Raw genomic sequence first — 24,380 nt, 5'->3', positions numbered from 1 at the left:
CCTTGCCCACTTGTGTTGCCACATTCAAAGATCTGTGGACCTGCACGCCCAGATCTCTCTGACTTTCTATATTCCTAAGAGTTTTATCATTTACGGTATATTTCCCCTCAATGTTAGACATTACCTCACATTTGTCCGGATTAAATTTGCCATTTCTCTGCCCAAGTCTCCAACCTATCTATGTCCTGCTATATCTGACAATACTCAACACTATCAGCCATCCACCAACCTTGGTGTCATCCTTAACTTACTTATCAGACCAGTTACATTTTCCTCCAAATCGTTTAAAGAAAACAATCTGAGCCTATCCAGCATCTCTTCATAGCTCAAATGCTCCTTTGTCTTGTTACTCCTTCCAAAGTGCATCACCTCACACTTTTCAACGTTAAATTCCATTTGCTACTGATCTGTCTATCTGACTAATCCGTCCATATCTTCCTGCAACCTAAGACCTTCTTCCTAACTATTAACCACCCTGCCAATCTCTGTGTCATCCGTCAATGTACTTACCACCCCCCCGCCACCCCCCCCCCCCCCCCCCCCCCCCCCCATACACACACACACACACACACACATTCTCATATATATTGTTTGTATATATCACTAACAATAAGGGACATAGAACTGATCGCTGTGGTATGCCACTGAACACCAACCTCCAGTCACCCAAATGGCCTTTTACCACCACCTTCTGTCTCATACCGCTACCTTCTGTCTCCTATCACTAAGCCAGTTTTGGACCCAATTTGCCAAGATCCCCTTGATCCCATGTGCTTTTACCTTCTTTATCCGTCTCCCATGTGGGACCTTGTCAAAGGCTTTGTTGAAAGACATAAACTACATCAACTCGAGTATCCTTATTTACACAGCTGATCACCACCTAGAAAAATTCAATCAAATTTGTTAGACATGACCTCCTTCTGACAAAGCCATCCTGATTGTCCGCGATCAAACCTGGTCTTTTCGAATAGAGATTAATATTCTACTTCAGAATTTTCTCCAATAGTTTTCCTACCACTGATGTGAGACTCATTGGTCTGTATTTCCCTGGTTTACCTCTACCACTTAGAATCATAGAATCATATAAAAGTTACAGCAGAGAAGGAGGCCATTCAGCCCATCTTGCCCATGCCAGCCCGAGGACGCCCAGGTGCACTTTCTAATCCCACCTTCCAGCACCCAGTCCATATCCCTGTAGCTTAGACCACTTAAGGTGCAGGTCTAGGTACTTTTTAAGAGTTTAGGGTCTCTGCCTCCACCACCAACTTGGGCAGCGAATTCCAGACACCCACTACCCTCTGCGTAAAAATGTTCTTCCCCTTGTCCCCTTTACACCTTTTGCCTCTTATCTTGAATCTATGTCCCCTGGTTCTAGAATTCTCCACCAAGGCAACAATTTTATCTTGTCCACTCTATCTCTTCCCCTCATAATTTTGTGCACCTCAATTAAGTCACCCCTCAGTCTTCTTAAGTTGGGTTTATTTTCCTTGGAACTATCTAAAGGAAAATAGCCCCAAACTATCTGAAGAAAAATAACCCCGACCTATCTAATCTTTCCTCATAGCTACACTTTCTCAGCCCTGGCAACATTCTTGTAAACTCCCTCTGCACTCTTTTTCCAGAACAATTACATCCTTCCTGTAATGTGGTGATCAGAACTGCGCACAATACTTCAGTTGTGGCCTCACCAGTGTCTTCTACAATTCCAACATTACATCCTTATTTTTGTATTCCATACATTTGCCAATGAAGGAGAGAATTCCATATGCTTTCGTAACAACCTTCTTGAAAAGTGGAACCACATGTGATGTCCTCCAGTCCTCTGGCAATTCCCCTGTGGCCAGAGAGTAATTGAAAATTTGGGTCAGGGCCCCTGTAATTTCCTCTCTTGCCTCCCACAGCAACCTGGGATACAATTCATCCGGACTTGGGGATTTGTCCACTTTTAAGGCTGCCAAAACCTCCAGTACCTCCTCACTCCCTATGTAAAACTGTTCAAGATCCTCACAGTACCTCTCCCCGAATTCTGTACCCACATTCTCCTTCTCCTGAGTGAAGACGGATGTGAAGTACTCGTTTAATACCCTAACTAATGTCCTCCCACTCCACGCACAGATTGCCCCTTTGGTCCCTAATGGGCACTACTCTTTCCCTGGTTATCCTCTCCCTCTTAATACACTCATAGAATTAGGGATAATCCCAAGGTATACTATCTGCCAGTGCTTTTTCACGCCCCATTTTTGCTCTCCTAATTATTTTCTTCAATTCCTCCTACACTTCTATACTCAACCAAGAGTTGGGGGTTTACTACAGGCCTCCCAACTGCCAACGGGAGATAGAGGAGCAGATAGGTAGACAGATTTTGGAAAAGAGTGAAAACAACAGGGTTGAGGTGATGGGAGACTTCAACTTCCTCAATATTGACTGGGACTCACTTAGTGCCAGGGGCTTAGACGGGGCGGAGTTTGTAAGGAGCATCCAGGAGGGCTTCTTAAAACAATATGTAGATAGTCCAACTAGGGAAGGGACGGTACTGGACCTGGTATTGGGGAATGAGCCCGGCCAGGTGGTAGATGTTTCAGTAGGGGAGCATTTCGGTAACAGTGACCACAATTCAGTAAGTTTTAAAGTACTGGTGGACAAGGATAAGAGTGGTCCTAGGATGAATGTGCTAAATTGGGGGAAGGCTAATTATAACAATATTAGGCGGGAACTGAAGAACATAGATTGGGGGCGGATGTTTGAGGGCAAATCAACATCTGATATGTGGGAGGCTTTCAAGTGTCAGTTGAAAGGAATTCAGGACCGGCATGTTCCTGTGAGGAAGAAGGATAAATACGGCAATTTTCGGGAACCTTGGATGACGAGAGATATTGTAGGCCTCGTCAAAAAGAAAAAGGAGGCATTTGTCAGGGCTAAAAGGCTGGGAACAGACTGCGTGGAATATAGGAACGTAGGAAGGAACTTAAGCAAGGAGTCAGGAGGGCTAGAAGGGGTCACGAAAAGTCATTGGCAAATAGGGTTAAGGAAAATCCCAAGGCTTTTTACACGTACATAAAAAGCAAGAGGGTAGCCAGGGAAAGGGTTGGCCCACTGAAGGATAGGCAAGGGAATCTATGTGTGGAGCCAGAGGAAATGGGCGAGGTACTAAATGAATACTTTGCATCAGTATTCACCAAAGAGAAGAAATTGGTAGATGTTGAGTCTGGAGAAGGGTGTGTAGATAGCCTGGGTCACATTGAGACCAAAAAGACGAGGTGTTGGGCGTCTTAAAAAATATTAAGGTAGATAAGTCCCCAGTGCCTGATGGGATCTACCCCAGAATACTGAAGGAGGCTGGAGAGGAAATTGCTGAGGCCTTGACAGAAATCTTTGGATCCTCACTGTCTTCAGGGGATGTCCCGGAGGACTGGAGAATAGCCAATGTTGTTCCTCTGTTTAAGAAGGGTAGCAAGGATAATCCAGGGAACTACAGGCCGGTGAGCCTTACTTCAGTGGTAGGGAAATTGGTACTGGAGAGAATTCTTCGAGACAGGATCTACTCCCATTTGGAAGCAAATGGACGTATTAGTGAGAGGCAGCATGGTTTTGTGAAGGGGAGGTCGTGGCTCACTAACTTGATAGAGTTTTTCGAGGAGGTCACTAAGATGATTGATGCAGGTAGGGCAGTGGATGTTGTCTATATGGACTTCAGTAAGGCCTTTGTCAAGGTCCCCCATGGTAGACCAGTACAAAAGGTGAAGTCACACGGGATCAGGGGTGAGCTGGCAAGGTGGATACAGAACTGGCTAGGTCATAGAAGGCAGAGAGTAGCAATGGAAGGATGCTTTTCTAATTGGAGGGCTGTGGCCAGTGGTGTTCCACAGGGATCAGTGCTGGGACCTTTGCTGTTTGTAGTATATATAAATGATTTGGAGGAAAATGTAACTGGTCTGATTAGTAAGTTTGCAGACGACACAAAGGTTGGTGGAATTGCGGATAGCGATGAGGACTGTCAGAGGATACAGCAGGATTTAGATTGTTTGGAGACTTGGGCGGAGAGATGGCAGATGGAGTTTAATCCGGATAAATGTGAGGTAATGCATTTTGAAAGGTCTAATGCAGGTAGGGAATATACAGTGAATGGTAGAACCCTCAAGAGTATTGAAAGTCAAAGAGATCTAGGAGTACAGGTCCACAGGTCATTGAAAGGGGCAACACAGGTGGAGAAGGTAGTCAAGAAGGCATATGGCATGCTTGCCTTCATTGGCCGGAGCATTGAGTATAAGAATTGGCAAGTCATGTTGCAGCTGTATAGAACCTTAGTTAGGCCACACTTGGAGTATAGTGTTCAATTCTGGTCGCCACACTACCAGAAGGATATGGAGGCTTTAGAGAGGGTGCAGAAGAGATTTACCAGAATGTTGCCTGGTATGGAGGGCATTAGCTATGAGGAGCGGTTGAATAAACTCAGTTTGTTCTCACTGGAACGAAGGAGGTTGAGGGGGAGACCTGATAGAGGTCTACAAAATTATGAGGGGCATAGACAGAGTGGATAGTCAGAGGCTTTTCCCCAGGGTAGAGGGGTCAATTACTAGGGGGCATAGGTTTAAGGTGAGAGGGGCAAGGTTTAGAGTAGATGTACGAGGCAAGTTTTTTACGCAGAGGGTAGTGGGTGCCTGGAACTCGGTACCGGAGGAGGTGGTGGAAGCAGGGTCGATAGTAACATTTAAGGGGCATCTTGACAAATACATGAATAGGATGGGAATAGAGCGATACGGACCCAGGAAGTGTAGAAGATTGTAGTTTAGTCGGGCAGCATGGTCGGCACGGGCTTGGAGGGCCGAAGGGCCTGTTCCTGTGCTGTACATTTCTTTGTTCTATGTTCTTTGTTCAAGACCTCTACTGATTTGCTCTCTTTGTACCTGCTAAAAGTCTCTCTTTTCTTTCGTGTCCGGTTCTGAATATTCTTAGACATCTAGGGTTCTCTGGGCTTGTTGCTCCTACATTTCAACCTGACAGAAACGTATTAGGCCTGGACTCTCCCCATTTCCCTGTTAAAAGCCACCCACTGCTCTGCTATAGATTTTCCCACAAGAAGCTGTTCGCTGTCAACCTTGGCCAGATCCTATCCTGTTCAAATAAAATTTGCCCCCCCCCCCCCCGCCCCAGTCCAAAACCGTTTTTTGCAGTCCGCAGAATCCACAAATCCCTACAGTGTAGAAGGAGGCCATTTGGCCCATCAAGTCTGCACCGACCCTCCGAAAGAGCACTCTACCTTGGCCTGCACCCTATCCCCATAAACCTGAGCATTGATAATGGCCAAAACAACTAACCCTGCGCATCTTTGGACTGTAGAGGGAAACCAGAGCACCCAAAGGAAATTCATACAGACATGGGTGGAACGTATGTTTTAAGAAGCTGTTAGATAAAGCACTTGGGTGAAGGGGCTCAAAGGATTTTTTGGGGGGGGGGAGGGGCGGGGTGGAGAGTGGGATTAGGCTATTGAATTGGATGATCAGCCATGATCATAATGAATGACGAAGCAGGTTCGAAGGGCCAAGTGGCCCCCTCCTGCTCCTATTTTCCATGTTTCTATGAACCAACTCCACACCGACAGCCACCAAAGGCCGAAAGCAGTGCTAACCATGCCACCCTTTTCCTTTTCTATAATAAAACATAAATCATACTGTGTTATGGTCACTATCACTAAAATGCTGCCTCGAACACCTGTTCAGCTTCAGTCTCCAGAATTAGATCCAGCACCATGCTGTCCCTTATTGGATCTTCTACATATTGACATAAAAAGCTCTCCTGAATACATTTTAAGAAATCCATCCCCTCTCAACCCTTTACACTATGACTATCCCAATTAATGTTGGGGAAATTGAAATCCCCAAATATAATTACCATATTATTCTTATTTTTATACACCTCTTATTGTTTTGGGGATGAGGAATTTGAGCTGGAATATGTCGGCAAATTACCATTACATAATAAAAGGCATGCATAATTCAGTTTGTCCCCCTTAGTCAAAATAACTCTGTTGACCTGCACTATGACATATTGTACCACACAACAAATAAGAGGATGCATCACTTAAATGTTGTCGGGTGTTGTCTTGATTTCTTTTCTTGAAAGGAGTGGATACATAAGTCACTCTGAATCTGAAGAGTATCACCTGCTGGGGAATCGTTCTGACGACACCTCAGCAGGTTATGTGAATTGTACTTAGAATTCCAATCACCTATTTTAGAGATTATCTCAAGGTTTGTGCAAAGACTATTTTATTCATCTTTTTACATTCAGGTAGCAGTCAATGCTGTGCCATTGTGTTTTAGAAGTCATCAACAATTAAGTAAAATTGTTTTAAATTATGGAGCTTCTTAATCGCGATGATCGACACAGATTCCACTGATAAAAATAGCAGAATGTATGCCGAATATTTTTAAGATTCGTGTTTCAATGGTTTCATTTTCTTTATTCATTCACATTTGCATAAGCTTTACGAAACAGTAGTTACCCAATGATCAAATATTACAACCATTATGATCTAGCATCTCTAAGCTACTTGTAAACATTAGGAGCTCCCATATGGTTGCGGTACTTGTAAATCTTTTAAGTGTAAATGATTATACATAAGAGGGAGTAGCCATATATCCTCTTGGTGGAGCTATCTGCTCAAAGCTATGAAGATATTTTGTATCCAATACCATCAAATTTGTAGGAAGATGCTATTCAGTAGCAATAAGAGTACCTTTATTTAAAATGTAGCTCCACAGATTGAGCACAAATCTCCAAATCAAACAGTTGCAAGTTTGGACTGTCATAATATACATCAGTATATCATGGTGCAGACACACACTGATGGACACACAATGGGACCAATCAACACACACAACACCGCAGCCAATCACCAGTGAGAGCACACGCGCTATAAAGACAGGGGGCATCAGAGTTCCCGCTCATTCGAGTTGCAGCTAGCTAGGAGGACAGAGCTCACAGCCTGTAACACAGACATTCACCATGTGCTGAGTGCATCGACTGGTTAGGACAAGGCAAAGATATTTAATTAAAGCTAGTATTGTATTCACCCACAGTCTGAGTATGTTTAAACAGTTAATAATTCAATAAAATAGTGTTGCACTATTTCAAGTATTGGTGACCTGTATGTGATCCAGAACACCCAACACACCCATGATACCAGGAGTTGAGGGATATTAGCACTTCTTAGACCTACCTGCAAGTGATCTACCTTCCGCCAGCATTCCGTCATCCTGCATCATGGACAACATCAGCCCGCCGCCGCCGCTCTGCATCGCCGGCAATCTCGGGGCCAACTGAAGATTTTCAAACAGTGTTTCCAGCTCTTCCTTGAAGCCACAGACAGGGAGGGCACCTCGGATACCAGAAAGATTGCTCGTCTCCTCTCCACGGCCGGGGGCCATGCTATCCACATTTTCAACTCTCTCACCTTTGCGGATGATGAAGATAAAACAAAGTTCAAGACGGTCCTCCTCCTGTTTGACACTCACTGCAGCGTAGAGGTGAATGAAAGTTTCGAGCACTACGTGTTCCAGCAGCGTTTGCAGGGTAAAGATGAACCTTTCCAATCCTTCCTCACGCACCTCCGCATCCTTGCACAGTCTTGCAGCTACGGGCCCACCTCCGACTCCATGATACGCGACCAGATTGTTTTTGGTGTTCAGTCGGACCCCCTACGTCAGAAGCTCCTCAAAGTAAAGCAACTCACCCTAGCGACCGCCATTGAGATATGTGTCTTACATGAAAACGCCACTAGTCGGTATTCCCATATACAAGCGGCTCAAATGGCGCGGCAAGGTCCCCACGAGGTGGAATGGGTCCAAGTCATTGAGCACCTCCAGCGCCTCAGCCTGGATGAGGGTGGCCATTTTGCGCACTTTTCGCGGACTCCCACGCTTGTGCGCACCAAACGAGGGGACAGCGACGTGGAGGAACGGAATGCGCAGGGGCGCACCACACACGACCACACCATGCATGCGCGGTGGTGCAGCGAACGTGCTGATGTCACGACATGCGCCAACTGTGGCTCCGCCCATTTAAAGCAGCAATGCCCTGCAAAATCTCGACAATGCCTACGATGTGGCAGACTTGGCCACTATGCTGCCTTCTGCCGAGCAGCTCAGCCTGCCACTTCATATCGCTTCAGCCAGTCTCGCAGGAATGTTCGGGCGATTCAACCCACTGAGTCCGATGCGGATCTCCCACACAGCAGTGACACCGAGGACCCGAAGGCGCCTTTTCGAGTCGGTGTCGAAGCAAAGACACCAGCCGCTGTCGGTATACAGCATCGATCCAGACGATGAATGGTGTGCCACCCTGACGGTCAACCAGAATTCGTCGCCCTCCTCAGACTTAATTTGTGAACTTTGTGGACTTATGGACTTTCTGATTTGTTCTATTCTTCCGTTTACAAGTGGTTTGTATATAGTGTTCATCTCGTTATTCTTGTGACACACTGTTTTTCTGCACTAGGCACCTTCCCATGTAAATAGCTTAGTTTTCATGTACATAGTCCTTTTAATATTTCGCACACGTATTCAGAAACATTCACCATTCACTATTTATTGCCACGCAGGTACATTTTTTAAAAAGGGGGGGATGTCATAATATACATCAGTATATCATGGTGCAGACACACACTGATGGACACACAGTAGGACCAATCAACACCGCAGCCAATCACCAGTGAGAGCACACGCACTGTAAAGACGGGGCATCAGAGTTCCCGCTCATTCGAGTTGCAGCTAGCTAGGAGGACAGAGCTCACAGCCTGTAACACGGACAATCACCATGTGCTGAGTGCATCGACTGGTTAGGACAAGGCAAAGGTCTTTAGTTAAAGCTAGTATTGTATTCACCCACAGTCTGAGTATGTTTCCAACAGTTAATGATTCAATAAAATAGTGTTGCACTATTTCAAATGTTGGTGACCTGTATGTGATCCAGAACACCCAACACATCATGGACCATGGCCACAAACTATCAGTTGGATTCCCTTCATTGCTTGAGCACAGTTGGATGGATATGGAATTAAATTGAACAGCCAAGATATCCAAATTAGGCCACCTCACTTTTCAGACATGCGAATTTGAAGGAATCCCAGTATTGTAGATTAGGAAGGGGCAAAGCAAGAAATCATTTTCAGATGTCCAGTACCATGTCCCATGATTAATTTTTGATTGTCTCATTGCAAACAAAGACCCTAGGTCACAATTTGTTTGCTAAAAGGGTTGTACCATTTGATTTGTGTTCGGTTTTGTGCATTTGTGTATGAGGCTTGTGCAGGCCTCTTCAAGGAGAGGGCGATGTGTCAACTGTGAAAGGATAAAGTGGAGAAAGGGCCAATTGGTTAGGCCTGAATAAATCCAAATATTTCGTATTTTAAGTAAAAGTTGAAAATACTGGAAAAACACAGCAGGTCTGGAGAGTCATACTGGACTTGAAACATTAACTGTTTGTCTCTCCGCAGATGCTGTCAGACCTGTTGAGATTTTCCAGCAATTTATGTTTCTTTTTCAGATTTCCAGCATCCACAATATTTTAATTTTAACTTTATTTCAGTTCATATTTTGGCTCAGCCACTGGTTATGAGACTGTGTAGCAACTGAGCTATCAATCTATGGAATTGGTTATCATGCCCAATTGGGAACAGCTCTCCAATCCTACCTAAGCGTGTTAATTACGGAAGTGACACCGAGCATCTGCCTCTCCTGGCTGACGAAAGAATTATACGAACAAGAGGAAATATGGCAAGATCAATTATGTCTATTCATAAGCCCTTTATATTCTCCCCAAATCCCTTTGTATTCATTAGATCTACTTTATATCAATTTTTTCAAGTACTCTATGCTCCAGTAAGTGCAATACCCTTATTATCAATGGCTAAATTGCAAAATGTAACTTGATGGGGCAGCGTGGTAATTAAGCACTTTTGAATTAATATTGTTTGTTCTGCTTATCTCACTCCATCACATTGTCTCAATCTTGTGCCCAAAACAATTCTTATCAGAATAATTGAATAACAACTGGCGACAGCTATGAAATTCTGGGAAGGTTAATTGGAAAGAATAGTTTTTGCAAGTATGACTGCACCAACCCTCCTTAATTGTATCCTGGTCTTGATGTATCGAGGCATACAGCCTTCTATGTCCCTGGGTGACAGATCTGAACTAATTATTTCTTCAAAAAAAGGCTTTTAACTTGAGCACTTGCTTGCCAACAAAGGTTAAAACCTTGTTACTTAGTTTTAAGAAGTCAGCATCTTTTTTGTGGTTACTCATGATTATTTACCAGTTTGTTAATGACGTTATTGAGCTTCATTAGCAAAACTCATTTGACCTCCAAATTTCAAGGAATTAACCATTCAACTGACAATTTACAGATACATTCTGTTGATCCAGGGGCCATCTCAAAATGCTGTACCTCTATTAATTTGTTCTTTGTCACCCCATATCTATGATGTGGAGATGCCGGCGTTGGACTGGGGTGAGCACAGTAAGAAGTCTTACAACACCAGGTTAAAGTCCAACAGGTTTGTTTCGATGTCACTAGCTTTCGGAGCGCTGCTCCTTCCTCAGGTGAATGAAGAGGTATGTTCCAGAAACATATGTATAGTATCTGTCTAAATATATGTTTCTGGAACATACCTCTTCATTCACCTGAGGAAGGTGCAGCGCTCCGAAAGCTAGTGACATCGAAACAAACCTGTTGGACTTTAACCTGGTGTTGTAAGACTTCTTACTGTACCCCATATCTAGTCATCATTCTTTATCTAAATTCAGCTTGTAAAATCTAATAGTGCAATGTGTAAATGTCAATTTGCGGGTGACTCTGCTGAACTGTTGCTGGAATACCGACATAAAATGAAAAGGTGGTGCAGAGCTATTGTAAAACATTTCCTTACCAGAATCAGCTGAATAAATAATAATTGCCTTTTTTTTTTGTTGCTTTTTACACCTGTAACTTTGTGCAGGGATTTAAACAAACAGAATGTGAAAAGTGGGGATGTAATTAAAAGCACAGCGAAAGAAATCTATTCTGTAGGTTTATTTTTCAGAAGTATGATACTTTAGCCTGTAGAAGTCTTATTCACAAAGTAATTGTTTCTTATGTTTTTTTAAATCCATTTATGGGATGTGAGGTTTGCTGTCAAGGCCATCCATTAATCCTGATAACAAAGATTTAAAACGTGCAATGTAACCAAGTTCTGATTCAGTTTATGTTCTCTGTAGGCTCTTACTTTGGTCACATAGATTAGGCTTTGTCTTGAATTTTGAATTTGGTTTCAAATATTAAGTAGTCTGTTGAATAGCAAATGTAGTTTACGTTCAAGAGTCATAAAATCATCACAGCACATTCAGCCTATCGGTCCACGCTGGTTCTCTGAAGAGTAATCCAATCAGTTTTGATCCCATTTTATCACCTGTAACCTACAAGTTTATTTGTCTCAAGCACACTTCCACTTACCTTTTGAAATCATTGATCACCTCCACTTCCACACTCTGTAGGCAGCATGTTCCAGGATGTAACCACTCGCAGCATAAAGAGGTTCTTAATCACAACCCCCCTGTATCTCTTGACCAAAATCTTAAATCTGTATCTCCTACTCCTTGTACTATGGGAATAACTTTTTTTTGTCAACTTTATCTAAACTGTCACAATCATGTATACCACTATCAGACCGCTTCTCAATCTCCATTGCTGCAAAAACAACCCCACCCATTCCAATCTAACCTTGTAGCTAAAATCCCTTACCATTCTGGTAAGTACCTTCTGCAGTCTTTCAAAGGCGTCACTTTTCTTATTATTCTTTCACACATTGTGGATGTCACTGACAAGGCCAACATTTGTTGACCATTCCTAGTTACCCTTTTGGATGTTAGTGGTGAGCCACCTTCTTTAACCGCTGCAGTTCATCTGGTGCAGGTATATCCACAGTGCTATTGGGAAGGGAGTTCCAAATTTTGATCCCGTGACAGTGAAGGAACTGTGATATAGTTCCAAGTCTAAGTGGTGCGTGGCTTGGAGGATAACATGCAGGTGACCGTGCTCTCATATGTCTGCTGCTCTTGTCCTTGTAGGAGGCAGAGGTCACGGGTTTGGAAGGTGCTGTCAAAGGAGCCTTGTTGATTTGCTGCAGTGCATCTTGTATATGGTACACACTGCTGCCACCATTCTGCATCGTTGGTGTAAGGAGTTGATCTTTAAAGTTAGTGAATAAGATGCTGATCATGTGGGCTGTTTTATCCTGGATGATGAAGAGCTTTTTGAGTATTGTTGGAGCCACATTAATCCAGACAAGTGGAGAGTGTCCCATCACACTCCTGACTTGCACCTTGTAAATGGGGTGGACAGGCTTTGGGAAGTCAGGGAGTGGCATTCTTCCTAAAATCTGGTGACCAGAATTGGATACAATAGTATAGTAGTGGCCTAACAAGAGCTTTTATATTGGTTCGGCATAACTTTGCTGCTTTTATACTCAATAGCTCGACTTCTGAAGCCTAAGATCGCATTCCGTTTCATACAAAAGCAAAATACTGTGGATGCTGAAAATCTGAAATAAGAGCAATGAAAGCTGGAAAATCTCAGCAGGTTAGGCAGCATCTCTGAAGACAAACAAGAGTTAACGTTTCAAGTCCATGACAAGTCAATTTGTAATAATGGTAATCCCATTTGCTTCACTCAGAACTCACTTAATTTGTCTTCCAATTTTAAAAATCTATGTCCGTGAACCCCAGGCCCCTTTGTCCCTGGACATTAGTTGTATGGTCCTGAACACACTTCAGAAATTGCTCCCCCTCCTTTTCCTTTACACTACTATTACCCCAGTTGATATTTAGGCAATTAAAGTGCCACAGTATCACCATCGTATAGCTCTTGCAGACCTGTCGTTTCCCTGCACATTTGCGCGCCTCTTTCTTTCTCTCTCTCACTATGTGGAGGCCTACAGAATAACTCTAGTAGCACGAAGATCTTGAAATATCGTGGGAACATAACACAGGAACATAATATAACACCGTAAGAAACAGGAACAGGAGGAGGTTGATCAGCTCTGCCATTCAATAGGACCATGGCTAATCTGACATTCTTCATGTCTTCTGCCTTTCCACTTTCCCTGTAACCCTTGATTCCATTACTAACGAAGAAGCTATCTATCGCAGCCTTAAATATGCACAAGGATTCATCCGTCACAGCTCGCTGTGGCAAGAACTTCCAAAGGCATTCAATCCTCCGAGAAGAAATTCCTCCTCATCTCAGTTTAAATTGGCACCCCTTTCTCCTCAGACTGTGTCCTGTGGTCTCCCATGAGGGGAAACATCCTCTCAGCATTTACCCTCTCAAACCCCCTCAGATTCCTATCCGTTTCAATGAGACCACCTCTCATCCTTCTAAATTCCAATGAGTAAAGTCCCATCTTGTTTAACCTTTGCTCAAAAGACAATCCCAAGGGCAGCACGGTGGCGCAGTGGTTAGCATTGCTGCCTCACGGCGCCGAGGTCCCATGTTCAATCGCGGCTCTGGGTCACTGTCCGTGTGGAGTTTGCACATTCTCCCTGTGTTTTCATGGGTTTCGTCCCCACAACCCAAAGATGTGCAGGCTAGGTGGATTGGCCATGCTAAATTGCCCCTTAATTGGAAAAAATGAATTGGATTTTTAAAAAAGGCAATCCCATACATCCTTCTTTGAATCTTCTCTGAACTGTGTCCAATGAAATAATATTTTTCATTAAATAAGGGGACCAAAACTGCTCTCAGTACTCCAGATGTGGTCTCACCAGTACCTTGTACAATTGCAGCAAGATTTCCCAACTCTTGTGCTCCAATCCCCTTGAAATAAGAATCAACATTCCATTAGCCTTCCTGATTACTTACTGCACCTGTGTGCTAGCTTTGTGTTTCATGCACAAATACCTCCAAGTCCCTTTGTGTTGTAGCTTTCTGCAGTTTTTCTCCAAAAAAATAATATTCTGTTCTTTTGTTCTCCCTTCCAAAATGAAAACTTCACATTGTACTCCATTTGCCAACTGTTTTCCCACTTACCCTATCAATATCCCCTTGCAAACAGTTTGTATCCCTCTTGCAACTTGTCTTTCCACCTATTTTTGTGTCATCTGCAAATTTGGCTTCAGTACATTCACTTCTTTCCTCCAAGTCATTAATATATATTGTAAACCAGTTGCGGTCCCAGCACTGATCCCTGTGGTTACAGGTCGCCAACCTGAAAAATAACACCTTATTGCTACTTGCTGTTTCCTGCCCGGTCGCCAATTCCCTATTCATGCCGATATACTCCCTCCAACACCATGGGCTCTTACCTTATGACTTAACCTTTTGTGAGATACCTTGTCGAAAGCCTTCTGGAAGTACAAATACAACATATCTACTGGTTGCCCTCTATCCATTCTGGTTGAGACTTCCTAAAAAAACTCTAATAAATGAGTCAGACACAATTTCCCTTTCATGAAGCCATGCTGACTATGCTTGATTAGATTCTGATTTTCCAGATCTATTACCTTTTGAGTAATGTGCAGGTGTGGGAGACTTCAAGCTATGTTGTTGTGTTTGTTTTGCCGAATTTTTAAATGTGTTACTGCTCAACATTTTGAAATGTCGATCCTGTTATTATTTTCTTTTAGATGTATTTATGTGCATAAGGTATCTCTCTTTAGCTAATTCCCAGCTGGATCCTGTTGGCTTATCACAAATAAAGAAACCAGCTGCAGTTGGATTGCAAAAAATGTTATGAAGGAGGATCATTATTGCAGTGAAGAGAATCCAACCAGGATGAATTAAAAAGATAAACTGATTAGTAATTTCTGACACTAAGAATGTGAAATCTTCTTTCATCCCTTAAACAGAGGCTTATTCTTCTTCAGAAGATTTCATATTACCTGACTTTTCTGACTCGTATTTTAAAGTTACTGGAACCCAATTAGAATAAATTGTATAATACTGATTGAAAACTCTTGGCTTATAACTCTGAAACTCTTTATTGTATTGTTGAACTCTTTATGGGCAGGAAACAGCGAGTGGCATTTTGACAAACAGTCATCCAGACTCCAAAGCTTTGCTCCCTTTTTTCTCCACGGATGCTGTCAGATATTGAGACGGTCCAGTATTTTCCTCTGTTTCGGTTTCTGTTTCAGATTCCAGCATCTGTAGTAATTTGCTTTTAACTCTTCACTATATCCCTAATTCTGGAGTTGAAGTATTGCAATTTACAAGATTATGGACCAAGAGCTGGAAAGTGGGATTTAAGCTGGCTAGCTCTTTTACAGCACCACAGACAAGATGGACTGAATAGCCTCCTTCTGAACTGTAAATTTTCGATATTAAAGTTGCTCCATGATAGAACATCAATTTTTTACTTTTCAGATGGTTATGTTTTCAAGTGCCCCCCTTTTAACTTGAGGTGAAATGGAATATTCTGAAAAGAGATATGATGGAGTCAGGATAAACATCTCAGCTCAGGGTAGCATGGTGGTTAGCACAATTGCTTCACAGCTCCAGGGTCCCAGGTTCGATTCCGGCTTGGGTCACTGTCTGTGCGGAGTCCGCACGTCCTCCTCGGGGGTGCGTGGGTTTCCTCCGGGTGCACCGGTTTCCTCCCACAGTCCAAAGATGTGCAGGTTAGGTGGATTGGCCATGCTAAATTGCCCTTGAGTGTCCAAAATTGCCCTTAGTGTTGGGTGGGTTAATGGGTTATGGAGATAGGGTGGAGGTGTGGGCTTGGGTAGGGTGCTCTTTCCAGAAGCCGGTGCAGACTCGGTGGGCCGAATGGCCTCCTTCTGCACTGTAAATTCTATGACATGCCCGTATAATCCACTTGACATGAAGCGAGATACTCAAACAGAAACCTATTGATATGTCGGTGCCAGTTTAAAGACTTTTCATAGCATCTCACAGAAACAGGACAGCTGCTGTTTGCGACACGAATATGAAGAAGCCACAGCAGTGGAGAAGAAGGTGACTGTTTTGCATTACCAACCAAGCAGGATGCCTATTGAGTGTTACGTTTCTGTTTTAAAAAGGAAGAGAATAGATCAGACAGAATTCTTGAAGATTTAAGGCATGGCGAGTCACTGAGGCATGCTTTGATGGTGATTATTGGATCTGGAAAACTCGAACAAGGAGTGGAACGAGTATCAAAGGGCACTGAAAATGTTAACCTAGCATGGTGGGGAAAAGTAACTTTCCACTGCCAAGCTGGGAATGACTTGGGATTGCTTTCATAATGCTCCAAAACAGCTAGAAGCGTAGTGTTTTGCAAAAGCTTTTTATGAATAATATGATGTGTTCCTTACATTGTATTGTACACAATGGCTGTAATTGTCCGGTCGTCGGCAATAACTTTCCCACTGGCAGCGCAACTGTATCTGTGGGTTTCCTTGTAGCGTGGAATGGTTTCAATTGGAATTTCCATTGACAAGCGGTGGGAAGGTAGAATTCCGCTGCCGGTCAACGGTGCGCTACTGAGAAACATGCGGCTGGAGGACCGGAGAATCCTGCCCAATATTCCTCGAGAATCATAGCAACCAGGAAATTCCCATGCAAATCAAGCACAAGTTAGCCCCTTTAAGCACAGGTGCACAATTTATTGGTGCAAAAAAATTAAAAGGTCCATGTACTTAAATAAACAGTTGCCCACAAGAGAGCATACATTGATTGGAAATCTTGCAGTCCAATTCTTCTCAAAGCATTATTTTAAAGTTCAGTAAATAGTATGTGAACACTCGTGTCTATATTCCACAAATTTGTTCAAATATTAATCAATAAAGTAAAGCACATTTATAGATGCTTTTCTGAAAACGTTTTAGCAAATTTCTAATCTGTGGGGACATGTAACCTTATCCACTTTGGCAGGAAGAATAACAAAGACAGTACATTATTTAAATGGGGAGAGATTGCAGAATTTTGAGGTATAGAAGTATCTGAATCACAACATGTTGTATGCAGGTATAGCAAATGATTAAGGAAGGCAAATGGAATGTTGTTATTTATTGCAAGAGGAATGGAATATGTAAGTAAGGATGTTTTGCTCCAGTTGTCTGAGGTATTTCTCTCCTTATTTAAGAAAGGACATGATTGCATTAGAAGCAGTTCCGAGAAGATTCACTTGACTGATTGCTGGAATGAGGGTGTTTTCCTGTGAGGAAAGGTTGGACATGTTGGGCCATTGCAGTTTTGAAGAATGAGGGGTGATCTTATTGAAAATGTAAGATCCCAAGAGGACTTTGTGGTGATTTGCCTATGCATAGTAATGTATGTAGTTAGATATACGATCTCCGATCAGCAGGTGGGAACAGAGATCCACCATGTGACTCCAGACATCGGGCAGTTGGTAGTAAGTCGCATTAGAAGTAGCTCCAGGAGAATTCACTTATTGTTACCGTTTATATCATCGTATCTTTGGTTATATTTTCACGCGTTTATTTTGTCAATAAACTATCTTACGCATAAACAACTAGATGTCCTGTGTGAATCTTTTCTACGGTCACAACACAGAACATAACTGACTTGACAGAAAGGATGTACTGGCGCTGGAGGAGATTCACTCGGTTGATTCCGAAGTTGAGTGTATTGACTTATGAGGAAAGACTGAGTAGACTGGAACTGTACTCACTGGAATTTAGAAGAATGAGGGGGGATCTTATAGAAACATATAAAATTATGAAGGGAAGATTGAAGCAGGGAGGTTTTTTCCAATGGCAGGTGAAACTAGAACTAGGGGCACAACCCCAAAATAAAGGGGCGCAGATTTAGGGCTGAGTTGAGGAGGAACTTCTTCATCCAAAGGGTTGTGAATCGGTAGAATCCCCTGCCCAATGAAACAGTTGAGGCTACCTTCTTGAATGTTTTTAAGGCAAAGATAGATTTTTCAACAGTAAAGGAATTATGGGTTTTAGTGAGCAGAGTGTACAAAAAGATCAACCATGATCTTATTAAATGGCGAAGCAGGCCTGAGGGGCCAGATGGCCGACTCCTGCTCCTAGTTCTTGTGTTCTTGACAGGGTGGATGGTTCCACTTGTGGGAGAGACTACAACTAGGAGACACAACTTAAAAATAAGGGGTCTCCTGTTAAAGACGGATGAGGATTTTTTTTCTTTCATAGAATTATGAGTCTGTGGAATTCTCTTCACCAGAGAATGATGGAGGCAGGCTCATTGACTATTTTTAAGGCTGAATTAGATAGATTCTTGATTGACAAGGGAGTTGAGGGATATAGAGGGTAGGAAGGAAAGTGGATTGAGGCCACAATCCGATCAACTATGATCTTATTGAATGTTGGAGCAGGCTCAAGAGGTCAAATAGCCTACTCTTGATGTGGTGAGGAGCTGTCAACCACAGCAAGAGTGTTTATAAACATTGTGGTTAGCATCAATAGAGGGCAATTGAGATGCATTCACATGTGAAGGGAAAGATAAATAAATAAACCCCCTAAGCGCCTGTGCCTGGACTAACAAAACTGGCTAGTCAAATGTGTTACTATGAGAAATTGAATGGAAGATTTTAATTTTAATGCCTGTCAATGGATTTGAAGCCCTTTGAAGTGTACTTGGCTTTGGAGGAAGCATCAGACATTTGTAACATCTGCTTTAAACACTTTTGTCTGAGGCAGCAGATGTTAGGGATGGGTAAGTGAAAATACAGTGATCTTTCAATCTACATCCTGGATTGCTCTTCAGCTTTCAGGCAAGAGTGACTGATGGGGTCTCTATTGGGGGTTATGATGGGGGAATCTCTGATGCGGGTGGGGGGGGGGGTTCAGTCACTCTTATGCGTTCGTGCTATAGGGTGTGACCCGTTATTCCTGTGGTGGTGGGGAGGATTCCCCTACTTGTTCGCAGAGGAGGCAGGATTTGTATGGGGGGGGGGCCTTCCAATGGACTTTGGGGGGGGGGATCTCAGTTATGCTGTGACCCCCTGTAACCCACCTCGGGGTCCACCATGTCATGGCCATGCTTGGACAAACTTGCACCATAGTCCGCCCAATGGATTCCCACTGAGGGAGTCGGAGCATAACAAGGACGGGAATGGAGATTCTGGCTCTGAGCCCATTAATGACATTAACATTTATTTAAATGCTTGCTTTGCATCCTCCCATCGGGGCAGGGATGGGATCATCGCAATGGATTTGGCGCCTGACCCATTTTTCCCTTGACGCTCCGTTCTTCACCCGATCGGAAATCCCGATCGGAGTGACATTGAATGGAGAATCCCGGTCAATATTCCTCGCCTGATTACCGCGTATGGGCATTGATGTATTGGTGAAGACGGTTCCCCAAGCATCAGAGTGCTTTCTGAAATAGGTCACTTTCTTGGGTATATACAGAACCTGAGTCTGATTCAGGGCCTCTCCAGGGAAATTCAGCATACAAAGCAGGCAGCACCTTCACCTATCCTACCAAGGTCATGCTGGTCCTTTCCAATGGCCTACACACTAGAGTGTCACTTCACTGAGATTTCAGGAAAATCTTGCCTCGGCCATTCAACACCTCACGGAAGTGCAACAAAAGTTCCAGCAGAAAAGCGCAGGTTCGCCGTGAGAGGGAAGATGCATAAAGGGGATGTGAAAGTGCAGACTCTGCTTAAAGTGCTTCCACTTCTGACCCCTTTCCACTGTTCCTCTCACATCCATTCAGAGCCTCACATCCTTCCCTCTCAGTCAGTGGCCAGTCTCTGCATAGCTGGAACAATCTTTGTGGAGGCCCAAATGGCTATAAAACCCAGAGTTTGTAGACAAAGAGCACTTAAGCAGTCAGAAGCAGCCAGTCCCCACCACTGTTGAAGTCACCAGGGTTGCAACATGCAGGAATAATAGACAAAGAAAAAGCATTTGCAGTTTCACAAGGGTGTTTAACACTGTGCTACATTGTCACATTTCTGTTTCACGTTTGTGATCACAATATTTATTTCACTGCTCCAGTGTCCCACTTTCACCTTCAACCAACAAGGAAGCAAGTGTCAGATCTGGGTATTTCGAGTATTTATTGTACAGCTCCTTCCAACCCACTGTTCACAGGGCACCTTTTCCCTGGTGAGGTCCAGGAAACACATGTGCTCATGGTTAAACTCAGAATCCTGGGTTAAAAGAGCATCTAGTTATGCTCAACTTATATAAACACTAGTTTGACTACAGCTTGACTTACATTCTCAGTCAAAATTTGATTTACATCCTTTCCTTCACATTTAGTGTTATGATCATTACCTGCGATTGTCTACAAATTTGTTAAGTGTCCAGCACTGTAGAACTTTTTGCCTCGGTTTTTCAATTTAAAAAAAATTCTGCAAATAACAAATTAATATCTGTTCACCCTTCTGGACGTTGATTATTTTTAAATTCCTTAATCTATGAATTTAGTCCTAGTTTCTAACTGTAATATAATTTAATTTATTACTTTAGCAGAAACATTTCTGTTTTAAGAATGATTATATCTAACTGTCTGTCTTGTACATGGTTTCTTGAAACCTAGAATTCTGATGTGAAATTTGAAACATGGCCCATTGTGCACATTCATTGAGTTTGCAAGTTTCTGCCATAAGAAGTTTACCTTTCTGCTTAAAAGTAAAAAATATAGCAGAAGCTGGAAGATTGGAACAAAAACCTGAAAATGCTAGAAACACTCAGAAGGTCAGACATCTCTGCAGAGAGAAATGTAGAGTAAACGTTGCAGTTCAATAACACATCAATAGAAGTGAAATTGTTAATTACCAGTCTTTCCGACGGTTATGTATATATATCTTTTTTAAACTGGATATCATAGATTATCATAGAATTTACAGTGCATAGAATTTACAGTGCAGAAGGAGGCCATTCAGCCCATCGAGTCTGCACCGGCTCTTGGAAAGAGCACCCTACCCAAGGTCAACACCCCCACCCAACACTAAGGACAATTTTGGACACTAAGGCCAATTTATCATGGCCAATCGACCGGGTTGCACCGGGTGTACTCCTGAATTTGCTTGTCCATGTTGGATAAGATGTTGCTGGCGGGGGTGGTTGACTCGGAGTATTCGCCGATTGTGGTCTCTGACCACACGGGGGGCAGAGGGTGGCAGGCATTGCCAAACATGATGAACTATTACCGGGCGACGAACATTGCCATGGTCAGGAAATGGATCGTGGGGAGGGGTGGGTGTGGGGACAGATGGAGGCGGCTTTGTGTAGGGGAACGAGCTTGAGGGCTTTGTTGTCAGAGCCTCTGCTGTTCTTGCCAACCAGGCACTCCGTGAGCCCAGTGGTTGAGTTGGCGTTAAGTGTTTGGAGGCAGTGGAGGCAGCGTTTGGCACGGGAGGCATGTGCGCACTGATCTGCGGCAACCATAGGTTTGCACCGGGTGGGATGGGGGGAGGGTGGTGGCTGGATGCAAAGTTTGGGGAGTGGTGGCAGCCAGGGATTGCGCGATTTGGCTATTTGTTTATAGGGGGCAGATTCGAGGACTTGGAGGAAGAGGAGGAAGAGTACGGTTGCCCAGGGGGACGGTTTCAGGTACTGCAGGTTGGGGATTTTGTAAAGAAAGAGGTGCCGTCCTTTCCTGGGCTGCCGCCCCTGGGGTTGCAGGATAAGGTACTGTGGAAGGAGGAGATGGGAAGGGTAAGGTGTCCGAGGTATGGAAGGAGTTGATGGACTTGGAGGGAGCCCTGGTGTGGGACATAAAGCATCAGTGGGAGGAGGAGCTGGGAGGGGAGGTGGAGGCCAGGATGTGGGCTGAGGCCTTCAGGAGGGTGAATGCGTCCTTGTGTGTGAAGCTGAGCCTCATTCAGTTTAAAGTAGTTCATAGGGCACATATGACGGTAACACGGATGAGTAGGTTTTTTTGAGGAAGTAGAGGGCGGTGCGTGGGGAGGCCCGCAAATCACATCTACATGTTTTGGGCATGTCCGATGCTGAGAGGGTTCTGGCAGGGATTCACGGACATAATGTCCGAGATGCTGGGGTTGAAGGTGGCCCCGAGTCCAGAGGTAGCGATATGAAGGTGTTGGAAGACCCGGGAGTCCAGGGGGTGAGAGATGCCGATATTTTGGCCTTTGCCTCCCTGATAGCCCGGAGACTGATTTTGCTTGGGTGGAGGGACTCGGAGCTGCCGAAAGCGGGAGGTGTGGGTGACCGACCTGGTGCAATTTCTGAAGCTGGAGAAGGTCAAGTTCATCCTGAGTGAGTCAGTCGATGGGTTCACTCAGAGGTGGAAGCCATTTATTGACTTCTTTAAGAAGGATTGAGGGGTCAGCAAAGTGGGGAAGGGCGGGAGAGGAGTAGGAAGGGGTTAAAATGGGGAAGGAAGGATGGGAGAAGGAGGTGATATTGGGGGAAACGGGGGGAAGTGGGTGTCTGTTATTTATAATGTTGTATAATTTTTCTTCTTTTGTTTGCTTGTATGAAAATGCCTTGACTAAAATATTTTTAAAAAGGAGTGGGGAAAAATCATTGTCAGCCATGCTTCACATGTGTTGGGAAGAAAGTTGGATCCTCATTATTCATAGCTCCAGATACAACATGCATCCCTGCGTGAACTGTAACACACCATCACAACACTGTGTATGTGGTGAAAAGTTGAAGCACTGTACATTGAAGAAATGAAAGGCAACTGAGAGATTGCAAAAGGCAACATGTGCATAAAGTTAGAACCAGAGACAATAAAGGCAGAAGCTACAGTTAATGCAAGAGTAAACAATGATGATGAATAATGTGGAAAGTATTCTGCATTATATTTTTGCAGCAAATCTGTGCAAGGAACATTTAATTATATGTTGTGTAGATTCTGGTACCTAAAATATTGGCATCATGAAGATAACAGTCATCTGATGGCATGTGTCTTTGGGCTCTACATCTCATACATCTTTATTATCTTTTCACATATATTATTTAGAATGACACTTTGTCTCTTGCTGTTCAGCAACAATGGTATGTAGCTTAAATGCAAACCATTAGTTCATACTTAAGCCACCTATAACCATCTGAGGGTACTTAATAAATGCCTGTTATCTATTAACATAGCTGAGTGGGTCGCAGCAACACATTACACAAGTCATTGAAAAATCACATGTCATTCAGTCTCAAATGGCTCACCAATCCGCCCCCTCCCCAGTGAGTAATAGCCCAACTCAATGTCGCATTTTCTAATCTGTCCCAACCTCATCAGCAGTATTACAGTCCCATTCCTCAACTGCTCAGTATTTTTTATGTTTGTTCCCCCCCCCCCCCCCGCCCCCCAAACATCATTTTGGCCCCTTCACATTTAACACCTCCTCAGCACGGGCTCCTACACCCCTCCCCACAAAGGCAAATTCTGGCTGTCGACCAACAGTTTTCCCCTGCCTCGCTTTGTTGAGTAGATTCTTGGACCTGAATCTTCCAATATGGGAAGCAGCAAATGACTCAATTAAAATCGCTGACCCGCATCAGGATCCTCAGGAAAACCTGGCAGGTGCACATGCTCGATACTTATGTGGGAAGTTTAAACTTCCAACAGCTGGTTTTACCTTGTCCTGTTTGCTGCACCTTTCCCTACAACAGTGAGATGGCCAAGTACATCCCATTTGGGGTTGTTTGACCAATTCTGACCCTTGTTTTTACACCGATTTGCTTAGAGCTTTATCTAGGTGTAAAGCCTGCTGAAAAGCGCAGCTCAACTTAAACCTGCAGCACACCAGAGACAAGTCAGCACCCACTGCGATACTGCTCCGCTAACCCGCCAGTACTGCTCAGCACCCACTGCGATACTGCTCAGCTAACCCGCCAGTACTGCTCAGCACCCACTCCGATACTGCTCAGCACCCACTCCGATACTGCTCAGCACCCACTCCGATACTGCTCAGTACCCACTCCGATACTGCTCAGCACCCACTCCGATACTGCTCAGCACCCACTCCGATACTGCTCAGCACCCACTCCGATACTGCTCAGCACCCACTCCGATACTGCTCAGCACCCACTCCGATACTGCTCAGCACCCACTCCGATACTGCTCAGCACCCACTCCGATACTGCTCAGCACCCACTCCGATACTGCTCAGCACCCACTCCGATACTGTTCAGCACCGACTGCGATACTGCTCAGCTAGCCCGCCAATACTGCTCAGCACCCTCTGAGATACTGCTCAGCGAGCCCGCTAGTACTGCTCAGCAGCCACTGAGATCTGCTCAGCACCCACTGAGATCTGCTCAGCACCCACTGCGCTACTGCTCAGCAATCCCCCCATACTGCTCAGCACCCATTGCGATACTGCTCAGCAAGCCCGCATTTACTGCTCAGCACCCACTCCGATACAGCTCAGCACCCACTCCGACACTGCTCAGCACCCACTCCGACACTGCTCAGCACCCCCTCCGATACTGCTCAGCAGCCCCTCCGAT

The sequence above is a fragment of the Scyliorhinus torazame genome, chromosome 4, assembly GCF_047496885.1.
Source record: "Scyliorhinus torazame isolate Kashiwa2021f chromosome 4, sScyTor2.1, whole genome shotgun sequence".
Classification (NCBI taxonomy): domain Eukaryota; kingdom Metazoa; phylum Chordata; class Chondrichthyes; order Carcharhiniformes; family Scyliorhinidae; genus Scyliorhinus; species Scyliorhinus torazame.
This window is presented reverse-complemented; position numbering follows the sequence as displayed.